The sequence below is a fragment of the Mus caroli genome, unplaced genomic scaffold (assembly GCF_978045245.1).
Source record: "Mus caroli unplaced genomic scaffold, Mus_caroli_1 scaffold_18, whole genome shotgun sequence".
Taxonomy (NCBI): domain Eukaryota; kingdom Metazoa; phylum Chordata; class Mammalia; order Rodentia; family Muridae; genus Mus; species Mus caroli.
Window position 1 is genome coordinate 36,378,174 of NW_028227273.1, and position 26,317 is coordinate 36,404,490.

Sequence of the window (26,317 nt, forward strand, 5' to 3'; positions counted from 1 at the left end):
GATATTACAGTAGATCTGCCCAATCTAGGCACACATCTTTTATTCATATTAATTGAGTTGTGTTTTCCTTGCATGCACTTATTTGGGTAGGAGACTTATCACAACACACTCTCAACTTCCTTCTAACTTTAAGTTTACTTTGTACACCTTGGAAATCCATTTTTTTCTGTTTAAACTAAAAATAACTCCAACCCCATCCCCTGAACCCCCGACAAAGAAAATTTACAATTTTGCCTCCTTCAGACTCTGGATACAGAGAGACACACTCTCTTTAGTTTCATGATAGTGTGTGTTTCAGGAGGCTAGGTGTGGAAAGCAAACGTTGACATTAGGTGTCCAGCTGTGTAACTTGTTATCTTTTTCCTTTGAGATGAGGTCTCTCATTAAACCTGAAGCTAAGCTGGCAGCAATCAAGGAAAATGAGCCTCCTATCTGTGCCTGTCACACTGTCAGAGGCTCTTACCTTGGCCTGGGTTTTCAAACTGTTGATACGAATTCAGTCAGGCCCCAGTTCCTTATGCAGACACAGCAAGTTATTTTTGGTACTGAACCATTTTCCCACCACTTCATAGTATTACTTTGTAAATATCTCTTTTAGTGTAAAGGAAAGGTTAAAGAAACATATCAATGGCCTAAAACATTTATTAATGTGAGCCTACCATTTTCTATGGTAAAGCATCCAAGAGAGCCAGACGTGGTGACCATCCATTTTTGACATTCTTCTCAGACTCCACAGTTCACAGTGACCTGCATATTTTAATGAATACACAGAGAGAAGTCATGGTACCACTGTCAATTGCATGGTTTTCATCAGACCTTCTCTATACTTGATTCTTGAATCTCTGTTAATATGTATGTACTTGGCTCTATGCAAAACAATATATTAAAAGGAGATCATTTTGATTGTAGTCAAAGCCCCTACTTAGTGAAATGTCCATAATTGCCTTGCATCTTAGCCTCAACCATGAGAAGCCAATGGTATCCGAGTTGTCTCAAAGGTCAGAAGGAGTGATGTGGGTCACATTCTTGGCTCTGATCCACTTCCCCTCAACAAACAAATGACTAGTTTTAATGTCTTAAATTACCAAGCTCTGAATGTTTCTAGAGGGACATTCTGCTCTTGTTTTGAGAAATAAAATTTTCGAAGGCAGAGCTTGTTGCATCACATAGTGAATAATGTATTTATTTGTGCACTGAAATAAAGATAAAATAAATGTGTCAATATGTGGTAATGAAATGTTTCTAAAATCCTAAGAGCTGCCTGGACTTGACTAGGCACTGGGCAATGACAGTGTGGAGAGAGCTTAGTTAAGTTGTATGAGTTTTGAAGTGATCATTTTGCTTGTATAAATCCTTGCCATCAGCGTCTGTCAAATTCTCAGCTCTGTCAGTTTCTCCACAGCCAACCAGCCTCTCAGATTGCGGCTTCAGTGCCCTCTCAAAATCCAATAGTCTCCTAAGTGATTTCTCCATTGTCAAACCTTCAAATTCTAATACAACTATATAGAGCTTTCAAGAAATCTCTTTATATCTAAAGACTTTCTGTAACATACACTCTTAGGTAGCCTAAAGTCCTTTCATAGCATAGCCACTTCTCAGGAGCTTTATCTATCAGGCCATTTTTCTATAGGTAGTAGAATTTTCAGATTTCATAAGGCTGTCCTTTTAATTTTGTTCTGTTTTCCTGGTGGGCCACTTATTCTTTACTACTATGATCAAATACTATCATTTCTATATAGATTATATGTCACTATTTCTGCAATGCATTCCCAGATTCTTTTCTGTTTGTTTTGCTCATGTCTGGACACAATGACCTCATGTGTCTCTCTCTTACATAATTTTAGTATATTGATCATCAGTACTAGTAGTCATCACAGTGCCTACTGCATTGTATCCAGTGATTCTACTTGCTTCTTTCTTTCATGATTTTTTTTCTAAATAGTTGTGTTTTCATTCTGTTTAAATTTGTTGCTATGGTACTATTAGGCAAAAAAAATTGTTGAAAGATATTAGAAAATCATCTCTGAGGGATATGTCTATAAAAATAAAATTATTTCTTGTTAAAATTATTTTTACATGTTTGATTTTTATATTTGTAAATGTATATCTTTCCATGGGTCTATGTCACATGTATGCAGTTTTACAAGGAGAGCAGAAAAGAGTACCAGATCCACTGGAACTGGAGTTAAGATTCAATAGTGAGCTGGTTAGTGCCGATGCTGTTCTCTGAAAAAACTTGAGAGAGTGGCAGGCAGTTTCCCTTTATCCTTAAGTTAGCTCAACAGCCCTACAAACATCATTTCTATGGATCAGGAAACACCTTTGACATGTCCAAGCTGTTTATATATTAGTGGTAAATTACGAAGGAAAAAAGATAATTACCAGTTTAGGAACATAAAAAAGCATTGTAAAAAAGAAGAAGAAGAAGAAGAAGAAGAAGAAGAAGAAGAAGAAGAAGAAGAAGAAGAAGAAGAAGAGGAAGAGGAAGAGGAAGAGGAAGAGGAAGAGGAAGAGGAAGAGGAAGAGGAAGAGGAAGAGGAAGAGGAAGAGGAAGAGGAAGAGGAAGAGGAAGAGGAAGAGGAAGAGGAAGAGGAAGAGGAAGAGGAAGAGGAAGAGGAAGAGGAAGAAGAAGAAGCTTATTTATCCAGCACCCCCTACTGATTGTCAGACCAATAAAAATAATAACAATATGTGGCCAAGCACATACTCACTAGTAAGTGAGTATAAGACAGTTTTCATTATTTTGTTTTTTTAGTACTCTTACTATTAAATCTGTCTAGTTAGTTCCTAGTAATGATAAATGACTTTTGAGGGAAAAAAACAGGCACTATATATGCATCTATAGGTGCTCTTAAACTGTTTCATTTTGCTTGTTTGAAGGGCTCTATCAAACCCTTCTCCTCAGAACTGCGGAAACCCAGCAGAAAAAGAGGCAGAAAAAAATGTGAGATATTGCCATATCCAGGGATCCATGCCATAATCAGCCTCCAAACGATGACACCATTGCATACACTAGCAAGAGTTTGCTGAAAGGACCCTGATATAGCTGTCTCTTGTGAGACTAGGCCGGGGCCTAGCAAACACAGAAGTGGATGCTCACAGTCAGCTATTGGATGTATCACAGGGCTCCCAATGGAGGAGCTAGAGAAAATATCCAAGGAGCTAAAGAGATCTGCAACCCTGTAGGTGCAACAACATTATGAACTAACCAGTACTCCGGAGCTCTTGACTCTAGCTGCATATGTATCAAAAGATGGCCTAGTTGGCCATCACTGGAAAGAGAGGCCCATTGGACACACAAACTTTATATGCCCCAGTACAGGAGAACGCCAGGGCCAAAAAAAAAAAAAAAAAAAAAAAATGGGAATGGGTGGGTAGGGAAATGGGGGAAAGGGGGGAGGGTATGGGGGACTTTTGGGATAGCATTGGAAATGTAATTGAGTAAAAAATATGTAAAAAAAATGTGAGATACATCAGTCGATAAAGTGTCTGTTGCACAAGCACAAGGAACTAAGTTCAGACTCTTGCACCCAGGTGAAAAATCACGAATGGTGGAAAGATTTGGTCACACCATAGCAAGGTGAGTCAGAGAGAGGCAGATCTCTAGCTTGTTGGCTAACCATCCTAGTCAAATAATTGAGCTCTAGATTCAGTAAAAGTTCCCATTGCAAAGGATAAAATATAAAAGGATAAAACAGACATTATTTCATTGAAGTTGGACAAAAGAAATCAACAGAGGAAAAGAGCCCAATGAAAAGGACAGAAATCAAAGACACATTGAGTCATACACTCAGGAATTCCATGAAAACACTAAATTTGAAGCCACAATACATACACAGAAGATCTGGTTTGGATCTATGCAGGTCCTGTGCATAGTGCTTCAATATGTATGATTTCATATGACCTTTCCTCATGTTGATTTAGAGGACTGTTTTCTTGGTGTCTTCCATCACCTCTGGCTTTTACATTCTTTCTGTTTCCTCTTTTGCAGGGTTCCCTGAGCTCTGATTGGAAGGATTTGATGGAGACATCCCATTTAGATCTGATTTTCTCAAGGTCTCTCACTCTCTTCTTAATGTCTGGGTTCATACCCATGCATATACAAACAGCACTGATTGCAGTACTCCCAATCAGAGTTGCTATATGGTAAACTTCTATTCAAACTACTTCCAGAATAGACTACAATCATTCTGTTTTATTGACTGTTTTGCTTTCTCTGATGAGGAAAATTAAAATATATTAACTTTTACCTCTACTTCTTGGCTGCTAGAAAACATGGACATGCACATGTGTAGTCACAGAATTCTTTATTTGTCATTTCCCATAGTTATTTCACTGAGGATGATCTGAGAGTGAGTGGGTTTGTTTTTTGTTTTTTTTTTGTGTGTGTGTTTTATTTGTTTGTTTGTTTTTTTAACTTTAACACTTATGAAGTTTTCTCTATCCCAAAGGATCATTGCTGGAACTTGAATCCATCTGGCTGGCCATGATTATGCTGCTACTGCCTCTGCTGTAGAGGAAAACTTGCAGGAGTTGGTTCTCATCTTCCTTCAATTGACCTTCTATCAACTGGCAGTTCAGCTGGATAATCTTACTATATGTCCTCCTTATATTTTTGTGATTGAGTATCTCAGGAAGAATTCTAGCGCTTACCTAATTTTCTATACTTTCTGACCATCAAGACCCAGGGATTCAACTGTCTCTGCTCATCCTCAGCATTGACTCTGGTAATAGAGGGAAACACCACAAATCTGGCTTCTCCACATGGGGGCTAAGGATCAAAACTCATGTCCTTATGTTTATAGAACAGCACTTTACCTACAAAGCCATCTCTGTTTCCCAGTGAATTGTTTTTATAATGAAACATTAGATGCATAGAAATATGCTGTGTCCTACATTCTCTATATTAGGAGACATATCAAGGTGCAGATAAGAAGGCAAAAACTTATTTGTAAAACTAATTGTCTCTTACAAAATTTCTAGGGTTGTCTTGGTCATCAGCTTCTTCTCTCTGCTCAGACCAAAAAACAGCAAGAAGAGCCAAGCTCCTGTTGATCTCTATGTCAATCTTTAGAACATTCTCAATGCAGAGCTCCATAAACCTAATTGCTACCAATATTATTTATTTTGCTTATCACTGCAGCAAAATATATGACAAGAAAGCTTAAGGAACAATGAGTTTATTTTGGCTCATGCTTTGAAGTCATGGTCTATCCAAGACAGAAGGCATGACCACAGATGGTTGAGAGTACTCTTCACACTGCATCATGAGCAGGGAACTGAATGCTGTGCTCAGCTTATTTTCTTGGTTATTTTTACTCAGTTCAAGACTCTGGCACATTCAGAGCACTCTTTTCACCTTAGTCAACTCTTATTCCTCCCACAAATTCATTGTCTGAGACTTATTTACTAAGTGATTTTGATCCTGTCATGTTGACAGTATTAACAAACACACTATCATCTCTCTGTATTTGTACATTTCAAATTTTGCTAACTAATTTAAAAGTGAACTACATACATTAAGAAAATAGAAGAGTTATTCTGTAACACATTGAGAAGTGCAGACCAGCAGAATCATGGTGATAGGTTTGATTTGTATCACATCATAGCCTTTGGCTTCCCCATGTGAATGAATAGCAGAGGACATTCTGAAAAGAGAGGTATTGTCATGGACAAGAGATTGTTGTGTTCCAGTGTTTTAGGACTTTTCTGTGCTCTATAATGCAGATGATTGATGTTCATATTAAACATTTATTGTTTCCAATTTTTATTAGATATTTTCTTCATTTACATTTCAAATGTTATCATGAAAATCACCTATGCTTTCCCCCGCCCTGCTCCCCTACCCATCCACTCCCACTTCTTGAACCTGGTGTTCCCCTGTACTGGGACATATAAAGTTTGCAAGATCAAGGGACCTCTCTTCCCAAAGATGGCTGACTAGGCCATCTTCTGCTACATATGCAGCTAGAGACATGAGCTCTGGGGGGTACTGTTTAGTTCATATTGTTGTTCCACCTATAGGGTTTGAGATCCATTCAGCTCCTGGGTACTTTCTCTAGCACCTCCGTTGGGGGCCCTGTGCTCCATCCAATAGATGACTGTGAGCATCCACTTCTGTGTTTTCCAGGCACTGGCATAGACTCATAAGAGACAGCTATATCAGGGTCCTTTCAACAAAATCTTGCTGGCATATGCAATAGCATCTGTGTTTGGTAGCTGATTATGGGATGGACCCCGGGGTGGGGCAGTATCTGGATGGTCCATCCTTTTCTCTCAGCTCCAAACTTTGCCTCTGTAACTCCTTCCATGGGTATTGTTCCCCATTCTAATGCGGGACGAAGTATCCACACTTTGTTTTCTTTCTTCTTGAGTTTCATGTGTTTTGCAAATTGTATCTTGGGCATCCTAAGTTTCTGGGCTAATATCCACTTATCAGTGAGTACATATCATGTGAGTTCTTTTGTGATTGGGTTACCTCACTCAGGATGATATCCTCCAGATCCACCCATTTGCCTAAAAATTTCATGAATTAATTGTTTTTAATAGCTGAGTAGTACTCCATTGTGTAAATGTACCACATTTTCTCTATCTATTCCTCTGTTGATGGACATCTGGGTTCTTTCCAGCTTCTGGCTATTTTAAATAAGCCTGCTATGAACATAGTGGAGCATGTGTTCTTATTACCAGTTGGAACGTCTTCTGGATATATGCCTTACTTTTATTTTATTCTGTGCATTGGGAAAGTGGGGACACACGTGAAACCATGAGAATGCTCATGTCACAGGATAACTGGCAGTATCCTTTTCTCTCTTTGACAGTGTGGGGCCAAGTGCTCAAGCTCTGTTAAGCAGGTTTGGTGACAATGGTTTTACTGCCTGACTCATCTTGCTTCATTCTCTTACACTGTAAAAAAGTGGGATGGTAATGATTTAATTACACAATTTGAATATATAGAGGTATCATCCTTCTTAACATCATCATGCATTCATTAATAAAACTTAATAAAAGAAACACATAGATTTTTGTTTACTTCTATTAAACAGTAAAACATACTCATCTTCTTTCTGAAATGTGGATTAATCTATAAGTGATAGTTCATAAATATTATAATTTTATTTATCAAGACATAATTATGAAATCCTAAAACTTGGTTAAAATCTTTTATTCTTGTTTTTCCAGAAAAAAATATTTTAGCTTACTCCAGTTGTTAAAGTCCCATAATTTACACATTATGTGCCATATGGTATGTTCATATTGCTATGAAAATTTTAACTTTTTATATTTCTGACATTTCATTTTCAACCTGTCAATTTTATTGTTCCATTACTGCTGGCACTCTTCTTAAACATTTAATTTAAAAAATAATCCTTCAGCTTCAGGTGATTGGAATAGGACATTTATCACACATCTTAGTGGAAAAGAAAATCTCAGGCACATGAAGACTTCTATTCTACTGGGAAAAGATTTCCTCATGATTCAGCACTGTTCACCTTCTCTTTATTAACGAGAAATAAGTCTGAAAAGCTGGATATTTTCCTGTTCATGATATATTTGTAAATATTTCTTCTCTAATAGTCTAAATCTGTACTACCTTCTGTACTGATTCTCCGGTTTGGTCAACTGCACAAAAAGCCCTTTAGTAAAAAACAAAAGGTCACCTGTATCATAGCTACTGAAAGGGAGGTTCAGGGCAGAAATGGGAAGGGCATCCATTCGGATAACTTAATTTTAGTTGCTGTTATACTTATTAAAACCAAGACTGAAGACATATGTCAATCAAACAAGCCCACATAAAAATTTGTGAGCATACACATGTTTACTTGTACATGTGTGACTGTGTGTATATACATGTGTTTATGTCATAGGAGGCTAGATGGCAACTTCAGGTACAGTTTACTAGGTGCCACCTGCATCTTTCTAGAGAGAGGTTATCATCTTCCACATAGAGATAACCAATAATGCTTGGCTGACCCACGATACATGGATGTACAAATTTCTCCAGGTCTGGCTTTGCAATATATGAACACACCTGGCCTTCAATGTTTTTACTTATTTAATTTATCTGCCTGTGAGGTGGTACTAGCTGAAGCTAGAAAAGAATGTCCAATCCACCTGGAAGTGGAGTTATGGGCAGTTGTGATACACCTAATCCTGGTGCTGGGAATCAAGACCAGATCTTCTGGGAGAGCAGCAAGAACTGTAGAGACATTTTTTTTATCTGTAGGTTTTATTATTTAGCATTATTTTACTGGTATCAAACTCAAGTCCTCAGGCTTGACAGATAATCACTACAGCAACTAAGCTATTACCAAGGTCCTAGTAAAGACTGAGAATATAAGATATAAGGAGAAATCCATCAAGCTTGAGATAGTCATCACTAGTTAAGGTTTTCTTCTAAAACCACTTATTCATAGTGAAGATTGGCATGCTTATGGTTCATGAATTTAAAAATGCCTGCATTAGAATATTCCATAAACTTACAACATCTCTAAATACTTTAAAATTTAAGGAACACTCATATTTATTCATTTTCATGTGTGTGGGTGAACATGACCCATACCATGTTCTTGGAGGTCAGTGAACAGTATGTGGTAGCCAATTCTTCTATCCCTCCACATAGGTCACAGGAATCAAACATGAGGGACATCAGGCCTTCAGACTTGGAAGCAAGAATCTTTATCAACTGAGCCATTTCTCCTGCCCTATAAATATATTTGTTTAAAAAACAATGCTTATTTAATTTTGCATACATATGTGTCTGATCCTGCATGAGTTCATGTATATTACATATATTCTAATACGCGAAAGAGGACATATAATCCTTTGAATCTGAAATATGCAGTTTTGAGCAACCTGATATGGGTGCTGAGTACCATACTCCAGTTATCTGCAATAGCATTAACTGTTCTTAACTGCTGAGCAATTTACCCAGGTCATTATAAATACATTTAATGTACTGAAAAGTCTGTCACAGATACTCAGAATTCTCTAACTCTCTTCTCTACCCACACCCCTCTTTCTATACACACACACACACATACACACACACACACACACACACACACACACACACACACACACACACACACTCATAGGAACATTCGCACATTCATTTGAAAATTTGGAATGGGCAGTTTTCATTTCTCAAGTGCTTTAGAAATAAAAAATGCTTGCAATCCCACCAACAATGGAGGAGTGTTCCTCTTTCTCCACATCCTTGCCATCATCTGCTGTCGCCTGAATTTTTGATCTTAGCCATTTTGACTGGTATGAGGTGGAATCACAAGGGTGTTTTGACTTGCATTTCCCTGATGATTAAGGATGTTTATCGTTTTTTCAAGTGCTTCTCAGCCCTTTGGTATTCCTCAGTTGAGAATTCTTTGTTTAGCTCTGTACCCCATTTTAATAGGGTTATTTGATTTTCAGGAGTCCATCTTCTTGAGTTCTTTATATATATATATATTGGATATCAGTCCCCTATCTGATTTAGGATTGGCAAATATGCTTTCCCAATCTGTTGGTGGACTTTTTGTTTATTGACAGTGTCTTTAGCCTTACAGAAGGTTTGCAATTTTATGAGGTCCCATTTGTCAATTCTTGATCTTAAGCACCAGCCATTGCTGTTCTGTTTAGGAATTTTCCCCCTGTGCCCATATCTTCGAGGCTTTTCCCACTGTCTCCTCTATTAATTTCAGTGTCTCTGGTTTTATGTGGAGGTCTTTGATCCACTTAGACTTGAGCTTTGTACAAGGAGATAAGAATGGATCAATTCACATTCTTCTACACAATAACTGCCAGTTGTCCCAGCACCATTTGTTGAAAATGCTGTCTTTTTCCCACTGGATGGTTTTAGCTCCCTTGTCAAAGGTCAAGTGACCATAGGTGTGTGGATTCATTTCTGGGTCTTCAATTCTATTCCATATGAACTAAACAGTACCCCCAGGTCTCTAGCTGCATATGTAGCAGAAGATGGCCTAGTCAGCCATCACTGGGAAGAGAGGCCCCTTGGTATTGAGAACTTTATATGCCCCAGTACAGGGGAATGCCAGGGCCAAGAATTGGGTGTGGGTGGGTAGGGAAGCAGGGCAGGGGGAGTATATAGGGAACTTTCAGGATAGCATTTGAAATGTATATAAAGAAAATATCTAATAAAAAAGGGTTAATGGCTTTAAAACAAAACAAAACAAAAAAGAAATCTGATAGACATTTTCATCTTATTTAGTAGGAGTTTATTTTTCCAGGATTGTTAACCAAATTCTAGAAAGCATCCTTAATTTCTCTTTGTGTCACATATTGGAACTGTTTGCAAGTTATGTTGCATTTATCTTCAGAATACATTTCAGCTACCCCCCCAAAAAAAAGAAAAGAAATAAAAAATGGTGAAAAGGAAACCACTGTGTTAAAAGACTATAAAAAGCTGCTCAAATTATTTAGTTTAGCTCTTTCAAATAGGAAAATCTTTTCAAATCAACAGAGTGACTCTGTTCTCAAAACATAGTAGTTACCTCAGAGGAGTGGATAAATTTGTTCTACATACATTTCTGTATATAAGAGTTCCTTGTCTATGCAAATTAGAAAATTGCACTTCTGAAAATGTCTTTTTTGTTTGGTTGGTTTTTTTTTGGACCTATTATCTTGGTTTCTTTTCTTGTTCTCCTTTTTTAAAAAGTTCTTCATTCTTTTCTTATATTTCCAGTTTTTAACCCCCTGCCAGTCTGGCCTCTGACTGCTACACCTCCCATACCTCTTCCTCACCCTCCCACCCTACCTACTCCAGACCTCCCCAATCACTGGGGCCTCTAGTCTCTTCGGGGTTAGATGAATCTTCTCTCACTGAGTCAAGGCCTGGAGAGTCCTTTGCTCTATATGTATTTGGGGTGTCTTATCAACTGGTATATGCTGTCTGTTAGGTGGCTCAGTGTCAGAGCAATCTCTGGGATCTATGTTATTTGAGACGGCTGGTACTCCTATAGGATATAGCCCTCCTCCTCAGCTTCAGCTTTCCCTATTTAGCCACAGGAGTCACCAGCTCCTGTCCATTGGTTGTGTGTAAATATCTGCATCTAACTTTTCAGCTGCTTGTTGGTTGGGCCTTTCAGAGGACAGTCATGCTAGGCTCCTGTTTGTAAGCACACCATAGTATCAGTAATAGTGTCAGGCCTTGGGGTCTCCCCTTAAGCTGGATCCAAATTTGGGCGTGTCCCTCAGGCTCTTCTTCATTTTTGCCCCTGCAGTGCTTTCAAAGAGGAACAATTCTGGGCCAGAGTTTTTGACAACCCCATCCCTCCAATTGAAGTCCTGCATTTCTACTGGAAATGGACTCTACAAGTTCTTTCTTCTCACTGTAGGGCATTTCATCTAAGGTCCTGAGTCCTGAGAGTCTCTCACTTTCCCGGTCTCTGTTATATTATAGAAGGTCTCTCCCACCACCTACTTTCTGAGGTTGCCTGTTTCCATTCTTTCTCCTGGCCCTAAGGTCTTCAGTCCTGTTCCACCCACCCAATAAATGACCTTGATCCTCCTTCCCCTCCCCCCACACCTCTGTGATTGCTTTCTTCTTCCTCCCAAGGGGAGGCATCCTCACTTGGGCCCATACACATGTTAACCTTATTGAGTACTGTGGATTGTATCCTGAGTATTCTGTACTTTTTTTTTTTTCTGCTAAGATCCACTTATTATACCATGCATGTCCTTTTGGGTCTGAGTTACCTCATTCGGGATATTTTCTAGTTCCATACATTTGCCTGCAAAACTCTTAATAACTGAATAATATTCCATTGTAAAAATGAACCATATTTCATGTGTCCATTCTTCTATTGTGGGATATCTGGGTTGTTTCCAGCTTCTGGCTATCACAGATAAGGATGATATGAACATAATGGAAGATGTCCCCCTGTGTCATGGTGGGGTACCTTTTGGGTATATGCCCAAGAGTGGTATAGCTGGATCTTTAGGTAGATCTATTTCCAATTTTCTGAGGAACTTCCAGATTGATTTTCAGAGTGGTTGTACCAGTTTACAATCCCATCACCTATGGAAGAGTGTTCCTCTCTCTTCACATCCTCATCAACATGTGCTGTCACCTGAATTTTTTATTTTAGTCTTTTAGATTGGTATAAGATGGCATCTCAGGTTCGTTTTGATTTGCATTTCCCTGATCACTAAAAACTTTGAACATTTCTTTAAGTGCTTCTCGCCATTCAAGATTCCTCTGTTGTAAATTCTCTGTTTAGTTCTATACCCCAGTTTTTTTTGATTGGGTTGTTTGGTTTCATAGTGGTTAGTTTCTTGAGTTCTTTACATATTTTGGTCATTAGTTCTCTATTGGATATGGGGTAAGTGAAAAAAAATTTCCAATCTGTAGGATATCAATTTGTCCTATTGACTATGTCCTTTGCCTTACAGAAGCTTTCCAACATCATGAAGTCCCATTTATCAATTCTTGATCTTAGAGCATGAGCCATTGGAGTTATGTTAAGGAAATTTCCCACAATAATAAGTGGGAGACTTCAACACCCCACTTTCACTAATGGAAAGATCATTGAAAAAGAAATTAAGCAGACACACAGTGAAATAGAAGTTATGAACCAAATGAATTTAACAAACATACACAGAATATTTCACCTGAAAACGAACAAACAAACAATACCTTCTCAGCACCTCATGGTATGTTCTTCAAAACTGATCATACAATCCTTTTCAAAATAAGTCTCTACCAATACAAAGATATGGACATAATCACATGCATCCTATTAGATAAGATGGACAAAGGCTTGTCTTCAGTAACAATAAAAGCAGAAGAGCTGGGCAGTGGTTGTTCATGCCTTTAATCCCAGCACTTGGGAGGCAGAGGCAGGCAGATTTCTGAGTTCAAGGCCAGCCTGGGCTACAGAGTGAGTTCCAGGACATCCAGGGCTATACAGAGAAACCCGGCCTCGAAAAACAAGAACAACAAAAACAACCACAAGAAGAAGAAGAAGAAGAAGAAGAAGAAGAAGAAGAAGAAGAAGAAGAAGAAGAAGAAGAAGAAGAAGAAGAAGAAGAAGAAAAAGAAGAAGAAGAAGAAGAAGAAGAAGAAGAAGAAGAAGAAGAAGAAGAAGAAGAAGAAGAAGAAAAAAAGAAGAAGAAGAAGAAGAAGAAGAAGAAGAAGAAGAAGAAGAAGAAGAAGAAGAAGAAGAAGAAGAAGAAGAAGAAGAAGAAGAAGAAGAAGAAGAAAACCCACATACCCATAGAAAATGAACACCTCTATAATCAATGATAAATTGGACAGGGAAGAAATAAATAAATCAAATAACGACTTCCTGGAATTCAATGAAAATGATGACACAGCAGACCAAACTTTATGGGACCACGGTGCTATGGTGAAAATTCACAGCACTAAGCACCCTCATTAAGAAATTGAAGAGAGCTGGGCGTGGTGGCGCACGCCTTTAATCCCAGCACTCGGGAGGCATAGGCAGGCGGATTTCTGAGTTCGAGGCCAGCCTGGTGTACAAAGTGAGTTCCAGGACAGCCCGGGCTATACAGAGAAACCCTGTCTCAAAAAACCAAAAAAAAAAAAAAAAAAAAAAAGAAATTGAAGAGATCCTACACTAGCAACTTAACAACACCCCTGAGAGCTCTAGAATAAAAAGAAGCAAACATACTCAAGAAGAGTAGAGAAAAAGAAATAGTCAAATTCAGGGCTGAAACCAACCAAATAAAAACAAAGAGAAAGATGCAAAGAATTAACAAAACCAAAAAGTGTTTTTTTGAGAGAATCAACAATATAGGTAAACCACTAGCCAAACTAACTAAAGGGACCAGAGACAGTATCCAAATTAACAAAATCAGAAATGAAAAGAGAGACATAACAAAAAAAACAGAGAAAATTTAAAAAAATCATAAGATCATACTATATAAGCCTATATTCAACAAAACTGGAAAATCAAGATAAAATCAATGATTTTTTTAGACAGATACCACATACCAAAGTTAAATAAAGAGCAAGTAAATTCTCTAAACAGGTCCATACCCAATAAGGAAATGGAAGAAGTCATTAAAAACTTCCCAACCAAAATAAACCCAGGGCCAGATAGCTTTAGTGCAGAATTCTATCAGACCTGCAGTGAAGAGCTAACACCAATTTTTCACAAATTCTTCCATTAAATACAAACAGAAGGAATACTACCTAATTCATTCTATAATGCCAAAATCACTCTGATACCTAAACCACACAAGTACTCAACACAAAAAGGAGAACTTCAGACCAATTTTGCTTATAAACATTGATGCAAAAATACTCAATATAATTTTTGCAAACAGAATCCAACAACACATCAAAACAACCATTCACTATGATCAAGGAGGCTTCCTTCCAGGGATGCAAGATTATTTAATATATAAACATCTATTAATATAATCCACTACGTAAACAAACTCAAAGAAAAGAGCACATGATCATATCATTAGATGCTGAAAAACATTTGACAAAATAAAACACCTCTTCATTTTAAAAGTATTAAAGAAATTAGGAATTCAAGGCCCATATCTAAAAATAATAAAAGTAACTTACAGCAAACCAAAAACCAATATAAAATTAAATGGAGGGATTCTTAAAGCAATTCCACTAAAATCAGGGATATGTCAAGGATGCACACTCTCCCCATATCTATTCAATACAGTAGTTGAAGTTCTAGCTAGAACAATAAAACAACAAAAGGATATGAATAGGATACAAGTTGTCAAAGAAGAAGTCAAGGTATCACTATTTGCAGATGATATGATAGTATACATTAAGTGTTCCAAAAATTCTACCTGAGAACTTTAACAGTTGATAAACAACTTCAGCAAAGTGGCTAGATATATAATTAACTCAAATAAATCAGTAGCCTCCATTTATACAAATGATAAACTGGCTGAGAAAGAAATTAGGGAAACAACACCTCCCACAATAGCTACAGAAATATGGGGTAACGCTAACAAAACATGTGAAAGACTGTTTGGCAATAACTTCATGTCTCTCAAGAAAGAAATTGAAGAAGATCCCAGGAAATAGAGAGATCTCCTATGCTCATGGCTTACGAGAATTAACATAGTAAAATTGGCCATTCTACCAAAAGCAATCTACAGTTTCAATGCAATCTACATAAAAATCCTGACACAATTTTTCAAAGATATGGAAAGAGAAGTTCTCAATTTCATATGGAAAAATAAGAAACCCAGGAATGAAAAAACAATTTTTTAACAATAAAAGAGCTTCTGGGGGAAATCACTATCCCTGATCTCAAGCTATACTACAGAGCAATAGTGATAAAAACTGCATAGTATTGGTACAGAGATAGACATGTTGATCAATGGAATAGAATTGAAGACCTAGAAATAAAACCACACACTTATGGACTCTTGATCTTTGATAAAGAAGCCAAAAATATGCAATGGAAAAAAAGAAAACATCTTCAATAAATGGTGAAAATATTTCTTATAACTGAAATTCTGGCTTTAGCAGGAGGAAGGTTATAACTAGTCAAAGAGGGTTAGGATACTCTGTAATCTGTATGAACATCCCAGTAGGAGTGATAGATTATTTCTTGACTCAAACATGTTGGACCTGATTTAGCTTCACTGGAAAATTCCCACTATATCTCCTAATGATGTTCAGTGCAAGGAGAAGTGATATTGAAATGGATTCTATGTAATTGGTTTAAACATAAGTATGCTTATTTCTCATATGCAATCCACCACTGTCACTCTTTTCTCAGTTTTTTGTTGCATTCTGCTTCATTTAGTTGTCTTTATAGAAGAAATCGGTGACTCAGACTGGATCAGTTTCTCATGAGGAAGCAGGAAGGCACAAAAACAAGTTTCCTTCCAGAACCTGGGACTTGTGATATTATCAGTTATCCTGAGACTAAGCAAGCCCTAGTGATCACCTTGTATTTTTATTCCTAGTGCTAGTGTTACACATGTACACATCTCTACTCAGCTTAGTATTTTGTTGTGTGCTGCTTTTTCCCAGTGGATTCTGAGGAAGCAAACTCAATTTCTCAATTTCTCGCAGAAAATACTTCTACTGAGCTAACTCCACAGTCATGGATCTAGTCATACCTGTTGTACATTAAAAATATAGAAGAAATCCCTAAAAACCTATGCATTTGCATTTGATGTTTATATTAACCTAGTCAGAGGATGCCACTAGCAAACTAACTTGCAGTAATCTATCTCATAAATAAAACAGAAAGGTCTTGATGGAGAAGCTAATGACTAATTTATTACCTAGACTATGTGGAATTCAGTGATCAGCAGGACCAAGAATAAGCAAACTGAATTCCATGTCTCTACTCACCAAGAGAAATTCAAAGTTCTGAAGCTTCATATAAAACATGAACATCTTTTTATATCCACATGGCACAAGGATAACACACAAATATACTTTTGTTATCTGAATATTGGATAGGATGTATCAATTTTTAAAATTTTCTTTATTGTAGCCTCCCCCAGCCTGAAGTGGGCTTGTGCAGACCTTGTCACCACTGAGGTGGGGCCACCTGCAGTGCAGCTTTCTGATTTGGCTGGCTTCTTTTGAAGTGTCAACTGTCCTGCTCTTCTCAGAGATGCTGCTACCTGCAGAGAAGCTGAACCTGTCTTCCTGAGACATTCCTGTATAAGCAACAGCCTGGTGACCAAGTGCTGACAGCATGGCCACAAAGCACCAAGGATGGACTGGGGGGTGGGGATGGGCCTTCCCCCTTTTAAGCACAGTCTCTTAGTAAACTCGAGGGCCTTGATCAGAGAAAATTTGTCTTGGCTTCATTATTTCTTTCGCTGTCTAGTCTCTCTTTTTCATCCCCAGCCTGCCTTCCAGGAGTACCCGGTTCATGTACACCATGGGCCGGCTTACTACTACAGATTTATGATATATATATATATATATATATATATATATATATATATATATATATCAAGGCAATTCCATGTAGGATTACCACAGGTATCTCTCCTACTTTGCTTGAGGCTGGCTCTCTTTATTGTTTATATCTTTGGGGAAATTTACTGTCTATACTTCTGATTCCACCATAGGAGGGAATAGTTAAATGTGCACACTATCCCATAATTTTTATCTTCTTGGGTTTTTGTTTTCATGCACCATCATGCACCACTGACTTGCATGGTGCTTATAGTCAAATGACTGGTCTCACTGGTGCTATACAAGCACTGTACTAAATGAGCTACCACCCCTTAGTGTGGGCAACCCTTATTCCTATCTGCAAAGCTCTTTCCCTCATATAAGGCAAGATGGTCTAAGAATAAGACCTTAAGTATTTTTATGTAACTGAGAAATGGTACACAGGAAGGGTCTAATACAAAACACAGGACACAACATAATAAATATGAGTCAAACTAAATGAATAATAATAAAGGATGTTGCTGAAAACACATACCTAAATGCAATAAACACAATATACAACAAGTCAATAGCCAACATCAAATTAAATGGAGAGAAACTTAAAGTAATTCCACTAAAGTTAGGTACAAGAAAAGACTGGCTACTCTCTGGATATCTACTCAATATAGTACTTATAGACTTAGCTAGAGCAATGAGACAACTAAGGAATATGAAAGGGAAGCAAATTGGTAAATGTCAAAGTATTGCTGTTCACTGAGGATTTGATAGTATACATAAATGATACTAAAAAGTCTATCAGTGAACTCCTACCATAGCTAAGCACCTTCAGCAAAGTGGTTGTATACAAAATTAACTAAAACAATCACTAACCCTCTTATATACAAATGGTAAAAAGTCAGAGAAAGAGATAAGGGAAGCAACCACCTGTTCAATAGCCATAAATATCAAAGATATCTTGGTGTAACTATTTTCAAGTAAGTGAAAGACCTGCATGACAAGAACTTCAAGTCTCTGAAGAAGCAAATTAATGAAGATATCAGAAGATGGAGAGATCACCAATTCTTATAAATTGACAGGATTAACATATTAAATGGCCATATTATCACATGCAATCTACAGATTTAATGAATTTCTCTTCAAAACTCCAACAGAATTCTCTCCAAGAGTTCTTGAAAGAAAAATGTTCAGCTTCATTGGAAACAACAACAACAACAACATTCAAGATAGCTAAAGCGTGTTGTACAATAAAAAGAACTTCTCTATAGATCACCATACCTAATATCATACTGTACACAGAGCAATAGCAATAAAAACTACATGGTACTAGCATAAAAGAAGATAGGTTGGTTAATAGAATTGAATCAAAGGACCAGAAGTAAATCCACCCAATTATAGACACTTGATTTTTGACAAAGAAGCAAAAAATTTACAATGAAAAGCATCTTCAACAAATGATGCTGGTATAACTGGACATCTGTATGTAGAAGAAAGCTAATCAAACTTTACCTATGACTTTGCACAAAACTAAAGTCCAAATGGATTAATCAATCATAAAAAAAGATACACTAAATCTGATAGACAAGAAAGTGGGGAATACCATTGCATGCATTGCCACAGGAGACATCCAAGTATGTGGCAGACAAAGTGATAAATCTGAGAAATATTTGACTGAATGAGACAGAGAAAGGAAATACCCAATTTTCACCAGAAATCTCACAGGAAAGAGAGGCTACGAAAGAAAACACCACAGGAATGGGCTACTTAGGAGAAAAGCCCAGAGAAGAAAGAGAATGGGGGCAGTTTTTGTCTGACAACTTTACAGAATCAAATTCTAGGTGAAGACAGAACAAGTCAGAGAATGAGACAGAGCCAGAAGGTTATAACTGATTGACAGTTAGTTTGAGGTCTAGCAGAATAATTCAGTCATAAGCTGATAGAATCCAGTTTGAATTAGGCAGCTTGAGGAGGGAGGAGTTTGGGACAGAATAGCTGAGTTGAACCAGCCATCGATAGTTTAGAAATGGCTAAAAAGATGAGTTTATTTAGCAGTATGCCTCCAGGATGACAGTAACATCTGATAAATAAAGGATCCTTTTAGATCTGATAACCAACATGATTTGGGAAGAATATTGCAGAGAGCAGAGAACATCTAACAGAAATGTTGCAGAAGACAGGTAATATCTGAAAGTGTCAGAGAAGTAATTTACCTGGGACAATCTCTAGATGAAGCATCAGTGCTACAAGTTCAGCTGGACATCCAGAGATACGAGGGAGACTCTAGATCCACTGAACTCTCAAGCCCAGAGCAAGGAATGGCATAGGAAACTCTGAGACAGTGAGTAGCAGCAAGCCACTACAAAAGACAATTTTAATTATATTGTCAGACATTTCCAGCATTTAAAAAAAAATGTTAGAAACCCCATTTCAGATTTCTTAATACCAAGGGTTGAAGTTGAGGGGATAAAAATTTTGCTTTGAAAAGGCATCTCAGCACTTAATGCAACAGTAGCCACCTGAGTAATCCCCCTCCTACTTTGATTGCAATCCTTATATTTTTTCTCTCAAAAAAGGTTAAAAAATAACTGTATGACCAGAAAAATTTGCTATGTAATACAAATTTTTGAGATGCAAAACACAGAGGAGGTAAAAGAACAGAAAATACTTAAATGTGAACCTATGGTACCAATAAAATTGAGGGTCAACATAGACTGACCATTAAAAATGTATAACAACAAAAAACAAAAAAACAAAAAAAAAAACAAAAACAAAAACAAAAACAAAACCACCCTGTTAGCATGAAGCGGGACATAGAATGGTAGTACCTAAGTGTCTACTATGAGTGAATCTGTTAAGATTTAATTGTGCTTTCATTAAACAGAATGAGCTAATAAGATTAGCCAAAGGTCACTAGACTGCAAGAAGCACTGCTGCATTAGATCAACATGTAGTATACTTTAAAGATATTTTAACATCAGATGGAATGCCAGCTGGAAATTCAGTTGGAGAATATTGTTTGTCTATATTTACACAGGTGATGAAAGTCTATGGGCTCCATCAAAACTGATAATGATCCAATCTGAGTTAGAGAAGCTTCCACATGAAAGGCACATTTCAAAGAAGGGAGAGTCAGAGACAGATAGCAATGCAGAGGAAGGAGAAAGCTGATCTACTGTGCCTGGGACAGCTCCACAAACTGGAAGCAAAAGAACAGATTATGTAGCAGAAGATGGTCTAGTTGGCCATCAATGGGAGGAGAGGTCCCTTGGTCTTGTGAAGATTATATGCCCCAGTACAGGGCAATGCCAGGGCAAGGAAGCAGGAGTGGGTGGATTGGGGAGCCTGGTGGGGGGATGGTATAGAGGACTTTCAGAGAGGAAACTAGTAAAGGGGATTGCATTTGAAATGTAAATGAAGAAAAATATCTAATAAAAATGAATATTTTTAAAAAAGAAAAATGAGTATGTTTTCCTGATAGATCTATGAACACATTTGTGTGCTTTGATATCATATAAATAAATACTTCAATCTATGAAAGATGAAAAAATAAAAGAACAGACTATTCATAAGACTGACAGATTGGAAAACTTTGATGCTTAAATGGACATTTGCTGAAGGAGAGATGACCAAGAGTACAGTTACAAAAGGATCATCACATCAATGGGTCTTCATAAGAATGTTTGTACAGTGAGATTAGTGGTATTGATAATGGTCTCTCTTATAATGATTAAACTGTGTATTTGTTTTTAAGTTTAAACAGAAATGGGGAAGATATAGCAGAATTTTAATACAGCAACCTAGCTGCGCTACCAAGGGATACCATCCAAAAAACTTCTAGGTTTGTGTAATCTGCCTGGAATGACACAGCACTAATCCTTCTGTCTGTAGTATAAATACATACTTAGTACAAAATTTTAAACCCAAACAATGAAAGTAAAGTTAGTTTGTAGAAGGAAGCAGCCATATTTGAAAGTGACATCTAATTGAGGGACAAAGTGACAAAAAAGAGGAGGCAGAGATTGAATACACTCAAATCTCTTGAGAACAGCACAGGAAAGAACAGCACTTATCAAAACAGCCCAAAGAAAAGAGAGAGCAGGCAGTTTTACTGGAAAAGTTTTAAAGAGACAGGTTGAAAGTGAAGGCAGATGAGCTAGAGAATGAGAAGGAGCCAGAAGATTAGAGCAGATTGCTAGAGTTAGTTTGAGATCAAGAAGAGCATTTCAGGCAGATCCCAGGAGAATCGAGTGGCAGAACTGCTGAGTTGAACCAGCCAGCCATAGTTCATAAAGAATTAGAAAGGGTGAGCCTATTCAGAAATATGCCTCCAGGCCTTTTATCAGATAAACAATTAATAAATGGGACCTAATGAAAATGAAAGTTTCTGTAAGACAAAGCACACCATCAATAGGACAAAATGGATGCTTTCAAAATGTGAAATGATTTTTACCAACTCTACATCTGACAGAGGGCTGACATTCCTGATAAATAAGCAATGGAAGAAGTTAGGCATCAACAGATTCTAGAGAGAGGACTATCTGATGGCCAAGAAACACTTAAAAATTGTCACCACCCACCCTTAGTCAGGAAGGAAATGTAAATCAAAAGGACTCCGAGATTCCCACCTTATACCCATCAGAATATATAAGATCAAAAATTCAAGAGACAGTTCATTTTTATAAGATTGTGATCCAAGAAGTACACTTTTCCATTACTGGTAGGAGTACAAACACATACAACCAATTTGGAAATCACAATCAATTTGATGGTTTCTCAGAAATTAGGAATCATTCTAACTTCAAAACCCAGCTATAGTTCTCCTGGGGATATATCCAAAAGAAGCTCTATTATCCCACAAGGACACTTGTTTGACTATGTTCATAGCAGCTTTCTTTTTAATAACCCAAACCTGGAAACAACCTAGATGCCTCTCACCTGAAATATGGAAAAAGAAAATATGGTATATTTATACAACTAATTATTATTCAGTCCTTATAAAGAATGGGCTTTATGAGATAGATGTGCAGGTGAATAGATTCAACTAGAAAAGATTACCCTGAATGAGTTAACCCAGACCTTGAAAGACAAGCATGGTATCAACTCAATTACAAGTGAATATTAGTCATAAAGTATCAGGAAATCAGTCCACAGAACCAAAGAACCTAATTAACAAGAAGAGACCAAGTAGGATGCTTGAATCTCACTGAGAAGGGGAAATATGTAAGACATGGATGTGGGTGGATGTAGGGAGAGGACTGCATTGGGGAGGTTGTCATAATGGAAACAGGAGAAAAGAGGTTGTAGAAGCATGGAGGGAGAGGGAACTTGGAGAAACAACTTGTTAGTGGTTGAATCTCTGAGAAGAGCTATAAATGTAGGGCAATGAACGTCCTAGAAATCTATTAGGGGAACCCTAGCTAAGACTCAAAGCAAAGGTAGTTATTGAGCCTGAACTAGCCATCTGCTGTAACCAGGCAAGTCTCTCAATGTAGGGAATGGGACACCATTCCAAACACAAAACCTTATTAGATCTATAAATTGTCCTGCCTATAAGATGTGACATAGTAAAAGATGGACCAGAATTTAAAAGAAGGATAAACCAATGTCTGAACTGTCTTGATGCCCACACCATGTAAGGGAGCCCACCCCAGGTACTATTAATTGTATTCTGCTATACTTGCAGGCAGGTGTCAAGCATAACTATCATCAGAGGAGCTTCAAACAGCAACTTATTGAAACCGAAGGAGAGACCCGCAGCCAAATATTAAGCCAAGCTTGGGAAATCCTGTGGAAGAGGGGGAGGAAAGATTGAAGGATCCCGAGGAAGCAAGGAAACCACAAGAAAACCCACTGTATCAGCTAATCTGGACCCATACAGGCTCTTAGAGGCTGACAGCTAGACAGTATGCATGGGATGGACTTAGGTCCTCTGCACATATGTAAAAGTCGTGCATCTGGGTCTTCTCATGGAACTCCTAAAGTAGGATCATGGGCTGTTTTTGACTATATTGCATACCTGTGTATCCATTTCTCTTATCTGGGCTGCCTTGTGTAGCCTCAATGCAGTTTAAGGCATAGTCTTATTCAAACTTGATATGCCAGTTCTTGTAGATATCTATTAGAGGCCTCTTCTCTTTGTAGAGAAGAGGATAATGAGTGGATGAACTGGGTCAGTAAGTTAGAAATGAGAAGAAGAACATATCCACAGATGAACAGTTTGGAGGAAAGTGATGATAAAATTGTTTTGGGTGTGAAGTCACAGCTGACTTATTGGATACTAGAATTTGATCAATTCTGCATTTGTTCATCCTGAATAATTAGTCTTCTACAACTTGGGAAAGATGGTTTGAATTCTCTTTCATGATCCTGGATGTTTGGAAGAGGCAATTAATACTGTATGCTGCTTTGGTTTTACAATGACTAGACAGAATAAAGCAGAAATTTAGAATCCTGCAAAGGCATGAAAATGTCTTGGCAATAATGACAGATTGAGGAAAAAACAACACTCCTATGTTGCTTGGTAGTAATGAGAATATTAGAGCCCCTTACAGGAATGTGGTGAGGGATTATCGACTGGACTGTGGGCAATGAAAGGGTGGATACAGCACCAAGTCCCCATTCCTCTCACAACTCAAGTGTATATAAGTCCTTAGGAAGATTCATCCTGATCAACATCTAGTCAATTTCATGAAGAAGCTAATGGGCCCCATCTTGGGCACCTCTGACTGGTAGCCATGGCCACTGACAGTTCTCACCTGATGGACAGCATTCCATAACCTATAGATTGTGGGGTTTAAACAAATAAATCAGCTGTGAGTCTACTCACACTTCCACACCCCAAACACATTTATGAGCACTTTCCTCCAAACTGTATATTTGTGGAGCATTTTTTCCTTTGTTATACTCTGAAAGCACAGACAGTTGCCTTTCCTAGCATTTTGTCTTTGAAGGGTTGTAATATAAACAGAGTCTTACCTTTGGGTGGCTTCTTTGACTTTACAAATGGCGTTTAGGACACATGCAAATTATTGTGTTAATCAATCTTCTTCCCTTTAGTAGAACTGGTATTTTAAAGATGGCTGTACCCTAGAACATTTATGTTTTCTTGAGTAGAGAGCCATTTGGGCTGTTTGTGGCTGGGGCACAATGACTTACACTTCTATAAACACTCATATACTTCCACGGGATCACAATATTTTATTTCTCTCTGGAAAAAAATCTAAAGTAGATTTTCTAGCTCCAACTTGAATATGATCAACTTTGTAAAGGACAAAAAACTTTTACAAATGCATCTATAAATCACCTATTCCTATTAGCAAAGAGTTAGAGTCCACTTGAAGTTATGAGACACATACATTTTTATTTTCACCAGATGTGATATTAAGGTTGTGGATTATCATTAGTTTATGTGTACATGGTACATGTGTGTGTACATATATGTGGTTTCTCTTTCTCCTATTCTCTCTCTCTCTTTCTCTGTTTCTGTTTCTCATTCTCTCTTTGTCTCTCTGTCTCTATGTGTGTGTGTGCACGCGCATGCATGTATATGTATGTGAATATATATGTGTATACATGTATATATGTTTGTATATATATATATATATATATGTGGATTTAAATATGTGTGTCTGCTTCTCTCTGGGTGTATGTAGGTTATCTACATTCACAGGAATATGTATATATTCTGCCAGTCAGAGACTTGCCTAAGATTAAGCCCATTAGCCTCCTCACATGTATGGTAATTTAGGAGAAGCTTATGAGGGCCAGAGTCTTCCCAAGGACTTATATACTGTTTAGTTGATAGTGGAATGGAGCTTCATTCCTGTATCTGCAAAGTATCTCTTTAAATCACTGTCTAGCTTATATTTTGATATAGTCTCTCATTGTGTCTGGAGCTCACCTATATGGGTACCAGGTCTGACCACTGATTCTTAAGGATCCCTTTGCTTCTATCTCACAGTACAGGAATTACTGGCCACACATCTATGCCTACCTTTCTATATGACTGAGTTTTTGTAGGACATGGATTGTTATGTTCTCTTTCAATGTGACATGCACTTAGTATTTTCATTACAATCATAAAACAAAACCAACCAACCAAACAAAAAAACAGGAGACTCTGGTTTTTCTATCTACTATCAAAGCTGGGGTCTGATTTTCCCAGATAATAAAGAAATGAAATCTTAGAGGTAGTCTTTGATATGACCAAGTTTGCCATCAAAAAAGAGGGCATTCAGAAGTCCCAGATTGTTCCTTAAGTAAGGTTCTATGTCCTAAAACTGTGAGATGGGAAAATGAATAAAAGGCAACTACTGTCACTGGGAGAAAAGAACAGGGTTATTTTTTTTTTCCATAAAGGGAAGAGATTAAAAACTACTGCTCTGTGTCAAATCAGCACACTGGACAAGACTGTCTTTTTTAGCTGTGAATGGTAGAGTATAAACGGTGTTATCCTTACTTAGCCCTTGCATATGGTGTGATGTTATTACCCAGAGTTCTGAATGTCCTAACTCAGGTGCTTATGCCAGCACTGCAGAGTTCTCACTGACTATGCCTTTTTCTTCCCTACCTTTAATTTTAATGAACACTTATATTGAGATTTTATAGCCCACATGCAATTTCTGTACAAAATACTCAGGTAAAGGCTGTACAAGGACTTTCAATTTCACATCTCTTGGTTTTGGTGAACATCATCACCTTAAAGAGTAACTTTTTACTGCCCACCCAGGAACTCCCGTGTGCCTAAGAAACAACGACCTTTCTGTTGCTGAAAGATCTCTTCTTTTGTACTTTGTATAATGGAACCCCACAATGTGAGGCCCCTGATGATGTTAATTTGGCATGTTTCCAAGGATCATCAATGCTCTATGATTGTCTAATTTATTGCTTATAAGCAGGTAGCATGGCTAATAAATGTTCTCCTCACTTATTTTTCAGTGCATAAAAGTCTGAGTTTTAACTACCTCTGAATTATTATGAATAATAATGCTAATAACATCAATGTAGAACTAAGGTGACATTTCTGTTAGGTAAATATTTAGGAGTGGAATGGTTGAGTCACAGAGTAGCTTTATATCTAATCATTGACTATCTAGGAAAGTTCTGAATAATCATGGAAACGTGTTACATTCTTACTAGCATTTTCTATGGGATTACAGTACTTCCTGTACCAAAAAACTCATTATCTTTCTATTTTTAGTATGTCCACATTAATGCATATGAAGTGGCATCTAAGTGTGCATCAGCTTTTCAGTAAAAAGATTAAATTCATTTTGTTTCCTATTCATGGCTAGTCTCACTTTTACTCTCTATTATGTGAAAGCTAAACACTAGCAAATGAAATACACTTTTTTTTTTTACAAAGCATACTTTCTATTTTCCTTAAGAATAGATAGACTTCATATCATTCTAGCCCTTGCTTATTTATGAAAC